The following is a 12,293-nucleotide window of genomic DNA, read 5'->3' on the forward strand; positions in this document are numbered from 1 at the left end:
CCAAAGACAACCTCTGGATATGATGCTGAGCACGTGCACTCAACTTCTTTGATCGACCATGGCGAGCCTTGTTCTGAGTGTTCTGAGTGGAACCTGTCCTGTGAAACCACTGTATGGTCTTGCCAACTGTGCTGCAGCTCAGTTTCAGGGTCTTGCCAATCTTCTTATAACCTAGTCTATGTAGAGCAGCAATTCTTTTTTTCATATCCTCAGAGAGTTCTTTGCCATGAGGTGCATGTTGAACTTCCATTGACCAGTATGAGAGAGCGTGAGAGTGATAACACCGAATTTAACACACCTGCTCCCCATTCACACCTGAAACTTTGTAACAGTAATGAGTCACATGACACCGGGGAGGGAAAATGACTAATTGTGCCCAATTTGGACATTTCCCCTAAGTGGTGTACTTACTTTTGTTGCAAATGGTTTAGACATTAATGGCTGTATGTTGAGTTATTTTGAGGGGACAGCAAATTTACACTGTTATACAGCCTGTACACTCACTACTTTACATTGTAGCAAAGTACCATTTCTTTAGTGTTGTCACATAAAAAGATAAAATAAAATATTTACAAAAATGTGAGGGGTGTACTCACTTTTGTGAGATACTGTACACTATAGCCTGGCATTTCAGTGGATCATGAGCAGCATTAACAGTATAGCAGTTTGGGTGACACGCTGTTTATATTTTGAAAATTGACAGGAGATATTCACATTACTTGTGGAACACTAACACTGCTATATGTATTGTGATATAATATGTTGTTGATTTAATAACCCCCATTCTATGCAGTGAAGTATGCAGGACAATGAGGCTTGGTGATAGTGGGCAGTAAGTTCCATGATCAATTTATAATATCACAGGTGATAAGGATGTTAAATAATATATTTTAGATGATGTACACAGATATTTTGGATGATGTACACATTTTTTTTTTTTTTTAAAGTTTCAAAAGCTTTATTGGAAAACTGTAAATAATACAATTTTGAGAAGCATGAAACATCACAAGAGTAACTAAAGTTGTACATTATGCAAAGCGTATGTCCACACTGAGTTTATGTTTTGATAAATGTATGCAGATGCATCTAATTAAGAGTGATTGACCATTGGTTGTGCACTAAGGGGTGGGGTTATGTTTATGTTTAAATTCACAGTCACTTGTTTAAATTTGGTTGTCCGAGGAAGGGGTGAATGCCCCAAAATGTCAATGAATAAACCTTTTGCTGTGCTCAAATCCAGAGAGTGCGATTTTGTTTGGATGAATATATATAGAAAAAATGATAATAGGAGTAAATTAGAACGTTGCTTAAAATTGCATTCTCTATCTGTAGCATTAAAGAAAAGATTTGGATTCAGCATCCCTTTAAGATTCAAGATTGCTTGCAATTCTAGTAGCAGCACAGACCATGGGGCCCATTTATCAAGCTCCAGATAGAGCTTGAGGGCCCGTGTTTCTGGTGAGCCTGCAGGCTCCCCAGAAACAGCAGTTATGAAGTAGCGGTCTAAAGAACGCTGCTCCATAACCTGTCCACCTGCTCTGAGCAGGTGGACAGAGATTTCCAAAAATCAACCTGATCGAGTACGATCGGGTTGATTGACACCTCCCTGCTGGCGGCCATTTGGCCGCGAATCTGCAGGGGGCGGCGTTGCTGGTGTAATGCTGAATACGGAGAGTGTATTGCTCTCCTCATTCAGCGATGTCTTTCGGACGTGATCCGCACTGTCGGATCAGGTCCGCCAGACCTTTGATAAATATCCCCCCATGTGTGCAGGGAGATTTTCAGAATGAATGGGTTGCATGCACTGACCGCACTCTCTTGCTGGAAACCTTAATATAATAGTTTGAGAACTCTGCTATTCATAAGTCTTGTTCCTGAGAAAAAGCTTAATTTCAAAGAGTGGCACTGTGTTAGTTTATAAAGTCTGTTATCAGTCGACTATGAGAAGGATTTATGGATAAAGCAGTAACCACATAAGGTAAAATCGGTGAAAATGTTGACTTTTTAACCTAGAGTATTCGAAACAGATACAAGGTATTTTTTTATATAGCATAGTTGTTATCTAGAGTAATGTGGGCACCTGCTGTGACTTAATTAGCCTTAGATAAATATTGGGAACCTAAATATAATAAGTTTGAATTCATTGGCATTACTAGGTCCTGGTGACTTTTCTATTATGCCATGCAAATAACTAAACATTAGCTGGAATAATGTTTATTTCTAAAAGAGTGGCACAGAGTTTGTCCATAAAATCATCTCTCAGTAGCATATAAGAATGATCTTTGGATAAAACAGAAATCAAATATACATAAATTACAGGTATACCAGTGGGGACATATTAGATCCAAGTAATCTAAATAGATATAAGGTATTAATGTGGTTATTTATTGCGATGCAGTCATCTGTGCCTTAATAAGCCTAAGAAATACCGTATTTGCTATAGTTTATAAGGTTAATGTACTTTTTTTAATGTTGTTAATGTTTGTTCTTACTGCTGCTATAATCTGTTCTATAGACAATTGTTATTATAGGTTTCACTCTGCAAATATATTGTTGGGAAATCCCATCTACTGGTTTGTGTCTATTTTAATGCATAGGCAACAGGTAGCTTAAAAAGTTACAAATTTATTGCAAGCTTGTTACATATAGTCAAGGAACATCATTATGTAACACGTTTGCTATACATTTGTAACTTGTTAAGCTACCTGTTGCCACTACTTTTGTTGTCATTTTGCTACATCTATCCTGCTATAATCTCCATATGTGGAGCAGCTGATGTTGCTGTGAATTGCTATCATTACCATCAGTGAACTGGAAAACAGTGGAGTTCCCTGCAGCAGGAGATGAGGCTGCCGGGCTACCCATAGTATCCAGCTTGCTGTTACTGCACATTTACTGCATGTACATATGTCAGATTATTATTTCTCTTGTTAAGTGTATCCAGTCCACGGATCATCCATTACTTATGGAATATATTCTCCTTCCCAACAGGAAGCTGCAAGAGTCCACCCACAGCAAAGCTGCTATATAGCTCCTCCCCTAACTGCCATATTCAGTCATTCTCTTGCAAGCCTCAACATAGATAGGAGGTCGTGAGAGTCTGTGGTGCTTTCTACTTAGTTTATTCTTCAATCAAAAGTTTGTTATTTTTAAATGGCACCGGAGTGTGCTGTTTATCTCAGGCAGTATTTGGAAGAAGAATCTGCCTGCGTTTTTCTATGATCTTAGCAGACGTAACTAAGATCCATTTGCTGTTCTCACACATTCTGAGGAGTGAGGTACTTCAGAGGGGGAATGGCGTGCAGGTTTTCCTGCAGATAAGGTATGTGCAGTAAAATATTTTTCTAGGAATGGAATTGACTAAGAAAATACTGCTGATACCGAAGTAATGTAAGTAAAGCCTTAAATGCAGCGATAGCGACTGGTATCAGGCTTATTAATAGAGATACATACTCTTATAAAAATGTGTTTTAAAACGTTTGCTGGCATGTTTAATCGTTTTTTAACATATGTTTGGTGATAAAACTTATTGGGGCCTAAGTTTTTTCCAGATGGCTGGCTTAAATTTTGCATAGAAACAGTTAACTGAAGCTTCCCACTGTTGGCTGTGGCAGTTTGTTGTGTCTGTTTTTAAAAACGTCTATGTCATTTTTTTGATCTGTTTTTTGCATTAAGGGGTTAATCATCCATTTGCAAGTGGGTGCAATGCTCTGTTACCTTATTACATGTACTGTAAAAATTTCGTTTGTTTTACTGCCTTTTTTTCACTGTTTTTCAAATTTTGACAAAATTTGTTTCTCTTAAAGGCACAGTAACGTTTTATATATTTGCTTGTTAACTTGATTTAAAGTGTTTTCCAAGCTTACTAGTCTCATTATTAGTCTGTTCTAACATGTCTAACATAGAGGAAGCTCTGTGTTCATTATGTTTTAAAGCCATGGTGGAACCCCAACTTAGAATGTGTACCAGATGTACTGATTTCATGTTAAACAATAAAGATCATTTTTTGTCTTTAAAAACATTATCACCAGAGGATTCTGTCGTGGGGGTAGTTATGCCGACTAACTCTCTCCACGTGTCAGACCTTTTGACTCCCGCTTTAGGGACTCACGCTCAAATGGCGCCAAGTACATCAAGGGCACCCATAGCGTTTCTTTTACCAGGGGATTCTGTCGAGGGGAAAGTTATGCCGACTAACTCTCCCCACGTGTCAGACCCTTCGACTCCCGCTTCAGGGACTCACGCTCAAATGGCGCCAAGTACATCAAGGGCGCCCATAGCGTTTATTTTACAAGACATGGCAAAGGTGGTGAATAATATTCTGGCAGCAGTATTAGTCAGACTACCTGAAATTAAAGGAAAGCAGTTAGCTCTGGGGGTAGATACAGAGCATACAGACGCTTTAAGAACCATGTATGATACTACCTCACAATATACTTAGTCTGTGGGTGATTTTTTTTGACTCAGGGAAGATGATTTAACCTGATTCTGATATTTCTACATTTAAAATTTATGCTTGAGAACCTCCACTTGTTGCTCAGGGAGGCTTTGGCTGCTCTGAATGAATGTGTACAATCGCAGGGCCAGAGAAATTGTGTAGACTGGATAAATAATATGCAGTGCCGGTGTGTACTGATGTTTTTTCCAATACCTAAAGAGGTTTACTAAATTTTTTTTAATAAGGAATGGGATAGACCAGGTGTGCCGTTCTCTTCCCCTCCTATTTTTTAGAAGAATGTTTTCTAATAGTTACCACCACACGGGACTTCTGGCAGACAGTTCCTAAGGTGGAGAGAAGAGTTTCTACTCTAGCTAAGCGTACCACTACCTCTGATGAGGACAGTTGTGCTTTTTAGATCCAATGGATAAAAAATGTTTATTCAACAGGGTTTTATCCTGCAGCCCCTTGCATACATTGCTTCTGTCACTGCTGCTGCGGCGTTCTGGGTTGAGTCTCTTGATGAGGCTTTACAGTTAAGCGACTCCATTGGATGAATATATTTGACAAGCTTATGCTAGCCAATTCCTTTGTTTTCTGATGCCTTGTTCATTTGACTAGACTAACGGCTAAGAATTCTGTTTTTTACTATACTGGCGCGCAGAGCGCTATGGCTTATATCATGGTCAGCTGTCGTGACTTTAATAAATAAGCTACTTAACTTCCCTTCAAGGGGCAGACCCTATTCTGGCCTGGTTTGAAGGAGATTATTGCTTATATCACTGGAGGAAAAGGTCATGCCCTTCCTCAGGATAGGTCCAAATCAAGGGCCAAAAAAAAAAAAAAAAAGGTCTAATTTTCGTGCCTTTTAAAAATTTCAGGGCAGGTGTGGCATCCTCTTCCTCTAAGGCAAAACAAGAGGGAATTTTTGCTCAGTCCAAGGCGGTCTGGAGACAATCGGACCTGGAACAAAGATAAGCAGGCCAAGGAGCCTGCTGCTGCCTCTAAGGCAGCATGAAGGAACGGACCCCTATCCGGTAACGGATCCTATAGGGGGCAGACTTTCATTCTTCGCCCAGGCGTGGGCAAGAGATGCCCAGGATCCCTAGGCATTGGAATTTATATCCCAGAGATATCTTCTGGATTTCAAAGATTCCCCCCCAAAAAAAGGGGAGATTTCGCCTTTCACAATTATCTGCAAACCAGATAAAGAAGGAGGCATTCTTACATTGTGTACGAGATCCATCCAGTTCCAAGAGAGAAACAGGGACAGAGTTTTTACTCAAATCTGTTTGTGGTTCCCAAGGAGAGGGAACCTTCAGACCTATTTTGGATCTAAAGATCTTAAACAAATTCCTCAGAATTCCGTCATTTAAGATGGAAACTATTCGTACCATCTTAACTATGATCCAGGAAAGTCAATAGAGGACTACAATGGATTTGAAGGATGCTTATCCTCACATTGTGATGCATAAAGATCACCATCGTTTTTCAGGTTTGCCTTTCTAGACAGGCATTACCAGTTTGTAGCTCTTTCCTTTGGGATATCTACAGCCCCAAGAATCTTTATGGAGGTTCTGGGGTCGCTTTGGCGGTCCTTAGACCGCGGGGCATAGAAGTGGCCCCTTATTTAGACGACATCCTGATACAGGCGTCAAACATCCAAATTGCCCAGTCTCATACGGACGTAGTACTGGCATTTCTGAGATCACATGGGTGGAAAGTGAACAAGGAAAGAGTTCTCTATCCCCAATCTCAAGGGTTTCCCTCCTAGGGACTCTGATAGATTCTGTAGAAATGAAAATTTACCTGACGGAGTCCAGGTTGTCAAAGTTTCTAAATTTCTGCCGTGTTTTTTCATCCCATCCGTGCCCTTCGGTGGCTCAGTACATGAATGAAATCGGCTTAATGGTAGCGGCAAGGGACATAGTACCGTTTGCACGTCTACATTTCAGACCGCTGCAACTATGCATGCTCAGTCAGAGGAACGGGGATTACACAGATTTGTCCCCCTGTTAAACCTGGACCAAGAGACCAGAGATTCTCTTCTCTGGTGACTATGTCGGGTCCATCTGTCCAAGGGTATGACCTTCCGCAGGTCAGATGGGACAATTGTTACAATAGATGCCAGCCTTTTAGGTTGGGATGCAGTCTGGAACTCCCTGAAGGCTCAGGGATAGTGGACTTAGGAGGAGACCCTCCTTCTAATAAATATTCTGGAACTGGGAGTGATATTCCATGCTCTTCAGACTTGGCCTCAGTTAGCAACTCTGAGGTACATCATACTCAGTCGGACAATATACACGACTGTGGCTTACATCAGCCATCAAGGGGGAACAGAAGTTCCCTAGCGATGTTAGAAGTCTTACAATAATTCACTGGACAGAGACTCACTCTTTTCTATCAGCTATCCATATCCCAGGTGTTGAGAACTGGGAGGTGGATTTTCTAAGTCGTCAGACTTTTCTTCCGGGGGAGTGGGATTTCCTCCGGAGGTCAAGACCAAGCAGGAGAGGGCTTTGGTGTTTTTGACAGCGCCTGCGTAGCCACGCAGGACCTGGTATGCAGATCTGGTGGACATGTCATCCTTTCCATCACGGTTTCTGCTTCTGAGACAGGTCCCTCTACCTCAGGGTCCTTTCAACCATCTAAATAGAATCAATCTGAGATGGACTGCCTGGAGACTGAACGCTTGATGTTATCAAAGCATGGCTTCTCCGAGTCAGTCATTGATACCTTAATACAGACATGAAAGCCTGTCTCTAGGAAAATTGAACATAGATATGGTGTAAATATCTGATTGTTATGAATCCAAGGGTTACTCATGGAGTAAAGTCTGGATTCCCAGGATATTATCTTTTCTCCAAGATGTTTTTGAGAAAAGGGTTGTCAGCTAATTCCTTAAAAGGGGACAGATTTTTACTCTGTCTATTTTTTTGCACAAGCGTCTGGCAGGTATTCTAGACGTTCAGGCATTTGGTCAGGCTTTGGTTAGATCCAAGCCTGTGTTTAAAACTGTTGCTCCGCCATGGAGCTTAAACCTGATTCTTAAGGTTCTTCAAGAAGTTCCATTTGAACCTTTTTTGTTCCATAGATATCAATCTTTATCTTGGAAAGTTCCTTTTGGGTAGCTAATTCCTCGACTCGTAGAGTCTCCAAGTTATCTGTGTTACAATGTGATTCTCCTTATCTGGTCCTTCGTACGGATAAGGTAGTCCTGCGTACCAACCTGGGTTTTTTCCTAAGGTGGTATCTAACAAGTACATCACTCAAGAGATAGTTGTTCCATGCTTGTATCCTAATCCTTCCTCAAAGAAGGAACGTCTATTACACAATATTGGACGTGGTTTGTGCTTTAAAGTTTTACTTACAAGCTACTACAGTTTTCATCAAACGTTCACCTTGTTTGTTGTCTATTCTGGACAGAGGAGAGGTCAAAAGACTTCAGCAGCCTCTCTGTCTTTTTGGTTAAAAAGCATAATTAATTTAGCTTATGAGACTGCTGGACAGCAGCCTCCTGAAGGGATTACAGCTCATTCTACTAGAGCTGTGGTTTTCACTTGGGCCTTTTTTAAATGTGGCTTCTGTTGAACAGATTTACAAGACGGAGTCTTGGTCTGCGCTTCATACTTTTCAAATTTAACAAATTTGATACCTTGCTTCTTCGGAGGCTATTTTTGGGAGAAAGGGTTTTTTACAGGCAGTGATAACTTCCGTTTAAGTACCTGCCTTGTCCCTCCCATCATCCGTGTACTTTAGCTTTGGTATTGGTATTCCATAAGTAATGGATGATCCGTGGACTGGATACACTTAACAAGAGAAAACATAATTTATGCTTACCTGATAAATTTATTTCTCTTGTAGTGTATCCAGTCCACGGCCCGCCCTGTCACTTTAAGGCAGGTAATTTTTTCATTTGAACTACAGTCACCACTGCACCCTATGGTTTTTCCTTTCTCTGCATGTTTTCGGTCGAATGACTGAATATGGCAGTTAGGGGAGGAGCTATATAGCAGCTTTGCTGTGGGTGGACTCTTGCAGCTTCCTGTTGGGAAGGCAGTGATGTGCAGTCACTAGAGGCAGGTGAGGCAGTGCTTCACCTCTCATATGGGCAAAAATAAATATTTTTTTTTATTGGCTTTAAAAAAATTGCTATTTTTTTTCCCCAGCATTTTTTTTTCACAGCTACATGTTGTGCAATGGAGAGGCACAAGCAGGTCTGCCCACCATTACACAACATGCTGCGCCATCTACTGGATGAAAGTGGTTAAGATCATTGCATGGCCCATTATCTGCTTATTTGAGGCAGTCCCATTTGGGCTGACCCAATCCAGTGAGAGGCATTAGTAAGTGGAACTTAGGGTTGGGGCTGGATGTTAAATCATATAAAACAAAAACGGAAAAAAAACAACTTTCATTTAGTTTGTTGCTGTCCTGTGAAGCTGACAGCTTTGCTAAAGTGAAAAAGAGAGTTCTGTTCTTCCCCTCTAAGTGCAGTGGAATGTTCCACTGTCACTTCCTGAATCCTTACAGAGCAGGAAAGGGAGAGAGGCAGAGAGAGCAGTGTTTCATTCACATTTTATTGTAGTAAGTGCTGCAGCCGTAGATTTTACTGAAATGGATTCTGTTAGTGAAATGATGTGGTTTAGTGTTTTTGTTGAATTGTGTTCAGATACAGCTCATTAACAGGGGGGGACAGTAAGTGAGCATAACCCAAGCAGAAGAGTAAAGTAGTATTCTTCATCTCTTGTGATTCACACATTGTGTTCAGATACAGCTCATTAACAGGGGGACAGTAAGTGAGCATAACCCAAGCAGAAGAGTAAAGTAGTATTCTACATATCTTGTGATTCACAAATTGTGTTCAGATACAGCTCATTAACAGGGGGGCAGTAAGTGAGCATAACCCAATACTGACAGGAAGTCAAAGGGTCAATTCAAATTTAAATCCATAATTTAAAACCCAGAGTTTGAAGTTAAGTGTGCAGTGTCCACATTATTTAAATTAAAGTTTTTGACATTGAATATTGCTAAGCCTCCCTTTTTCATGGTTATTTGATTTAATTAGGTACAAACCCCCTGTTCAGTCAGAGGATGCAGTATCTATTTTTATTTTTCTCTGTGTCTCCATTTATTTAAAGACTGCTGTTAACTTGTAATTCACAAATCAATTGAAAGCTTTTGCATTGTGTTTTTAATATGTGCTGCTTTTATACAAGTTTATATTAATAAAAAGGAGATGAGTTATTTAAAAAATATATGTAATTATTGCAGTTAAATGTTTTTAGAAATAATGCCACTGTAAAGTAACTGGTTAAACACATAGTCAAAGGGAGACATTTAAAATTAAACTTTCATGATTGAGGTAGAGCATGCTATTTTAATAGACTTTTCTAGTTATTTATATTTTGAGAATTAGCATCAACTGTTACTGGCCCCATGTCAGCAAATCAAATTAGTTTTTGAAAGGAACATGAAAGTCATAATTACATTTCCATCATTCAGATAGAAATTGCACACAAAAAAACTTTCTATTTTACTTTTATTATTATGTACTTCATTCTTTTGGTATCCTTTGGTGTCCTTTGTTGAAGAGCATACCTAAGTGGGATGTGCACGTGCATATGAACACCATATTGCAGCAGCTGTGTTGGAAGTATTGATAACTGTGTAAAACTTGTATGGTAAATTATTTCTATTTTTACAATACAGTAGTGAGTAGAGAAGAGATTGTGTATCATTCTAATTGCTTAGTAACTGGCACTGTGCCACAGAATTGTGTGAGTGTGTATGTGAGCAGAGTGTGTGTGCATGTCAGTGAGCAGAGTATGTGTGCTTTATTCTCCAGGTAATCAACACATTTCCAATGAGCTGGTGCTTTAGTGCAGTGCTTCTCAACAATGGTCCTCAAGTACCCCCAACAGGCCAGGTTTTCATTATAGCTGAATCAGTGCACAGGTGAAGTAATCAGCTGATCAGTAACTCAGTGGTTACTAACTTGCTCTCACCCATCACCTGATTATGTCACCTGTGCACTGGTTCAGCTATCATTTAAACCTGCCCTGTTGGGGGTACTTGCGGCCCTCTGTACATGTGTTTCTCCGGTGTATCATATCTAGTGCCTCACCAGCCTCTGACCTCACTGCACATCACTGCGGGAAGGAGAATATATTCCATAAGTAATGGATGATCCGTGGACTGGATACACTACAAGAGAAATAAATTTATCAGGTAAGCATAAATTATGTTTTTTATATTTCATCTGATTTATTAAAGTTGACTTTCTCCCCTATAAGGTGCCTTCTTGCATTTGTTGTTTTATAATAATAAAATATACAGTTCCTAGGTGGTGAATTCCAAGCAAGAAAAGAAAACATATTAGAAAATATTTAAATTGGTGAGCAGGTACTTAGATAGTACTGGTTACAAGAAAGATGGTTATTCTAATATTATAGTATTGCTAATATAATAGAAAATTATATATATATATATATATATATATATATATATATATATATATATATATATATATATATAAATATATATATATATAAATAAAACTTGTTTAAAACACAAATACATGACAATTGAAATATTCCAAATGTTAAGCAGAAGTCCTTTATCCCTGCTGCTAAAGAGATAGATATATGCAAAACCCACACCTATTGATGTAGTGTCAAAACAATTGTTGTTTTGCCCTGTTCTAAAATGCTGCTTACTTAAATTTGACATTGTAATCTGCACAGGTGCTTTTTTGTGACAAATTACTTCTGTGTATTACTCTTCACTAATTACCGGGCTTCTCTGGTGGAATCATGGTCCTTGAGACTAAAGTGAAAGATCAGTGTTCTAAATTAGTCCTCAAAGAGTCCTGGATGCTCTCAAATAATGTTTTGCTTGTGCATAAATGCTGGACCATTGCACCCTTCAATTTGCCTGGGGGTCTTGAATCCTGAAATGGGTGTTTTTGTTCTCATTTGTCCCTGGAACTTGTGCATAACCTCCAGTTTGTTTTCTAAAATCTCTCCACTAACATCACTGATCCTGTTAAGAAATATGTTTTTCAACTGCAAATTCTAATTTATTGGAATATACTCCATGGTTCCTCATTCCAAAATTACAATATTATATAGGTAATGTGTTAGCCATGTAAAAATTAGAGGCATGCTAAGTAATTGAATTTATTTTGAAAGATTTTAGTTAGATTTCATTTTTTATGACCACTTAGATGGTCCTGTTTATGACCTTGTTTTTAATTAAAGGACCACTCAATACAGTAGAATTGCATAATTAACAAGTGCATAATAAAAATACAATGATTTAACATCTTCTCTGAATATCAAATAAGCAGTAGATTTTTTTTCTAACAAATTTATTTTTTCTCCCATTTTCCGGCCTCCTGTATCAAGTGACAGATATCAGCCAATCACAGACTAGTAAACGTATACCCTGTGAGCTTGTGCACATGCTCAGTAGGGACTTGTTCCCTAGAAAGTGTACCTATAAATTTTTTTTGCAAAATTTGATCATGGAAGTAAATTGGAAAGTGTCTTAAAACTGCATGCTCTTTCTGAATAAAAGATTATTTTGACTTGAGTGTCCCTTTAAGTACAACTGTATATATAAATTAAGTAAATGGGAGGTACAAGTCAGTCTATGACTACGGTTGACATGCTGAAACGCATCAGACTGGTCTTGCTGTTCCACATGTTTTTTTTTTATCATTTATTTTTTTGCTGCAACTTAGAATAAAGATGTTGTTTTTTGGCTGATATCTGTCACATGATACAGGGGGCCAGAAAATGGGAGAAAAAAAATAATTTGTCAGAAAGAAATCTACTGCTTATTTGAAATT

Source organism: Bombina bombina, chromosome 2 (assembly GCF_027579735.1).
Source record: "Bombina bombina isolate aBomBom1 chromosome 2, aBomBom1.pri, whole genome shotgun sequence".
Classification (NCBI taxonomy): domain Eukaryota; kingdom Metazoa; phylum Chordata; class Amphibia; order Anura; family Bombinatoridae; genus Bombina; species Bombina bombina.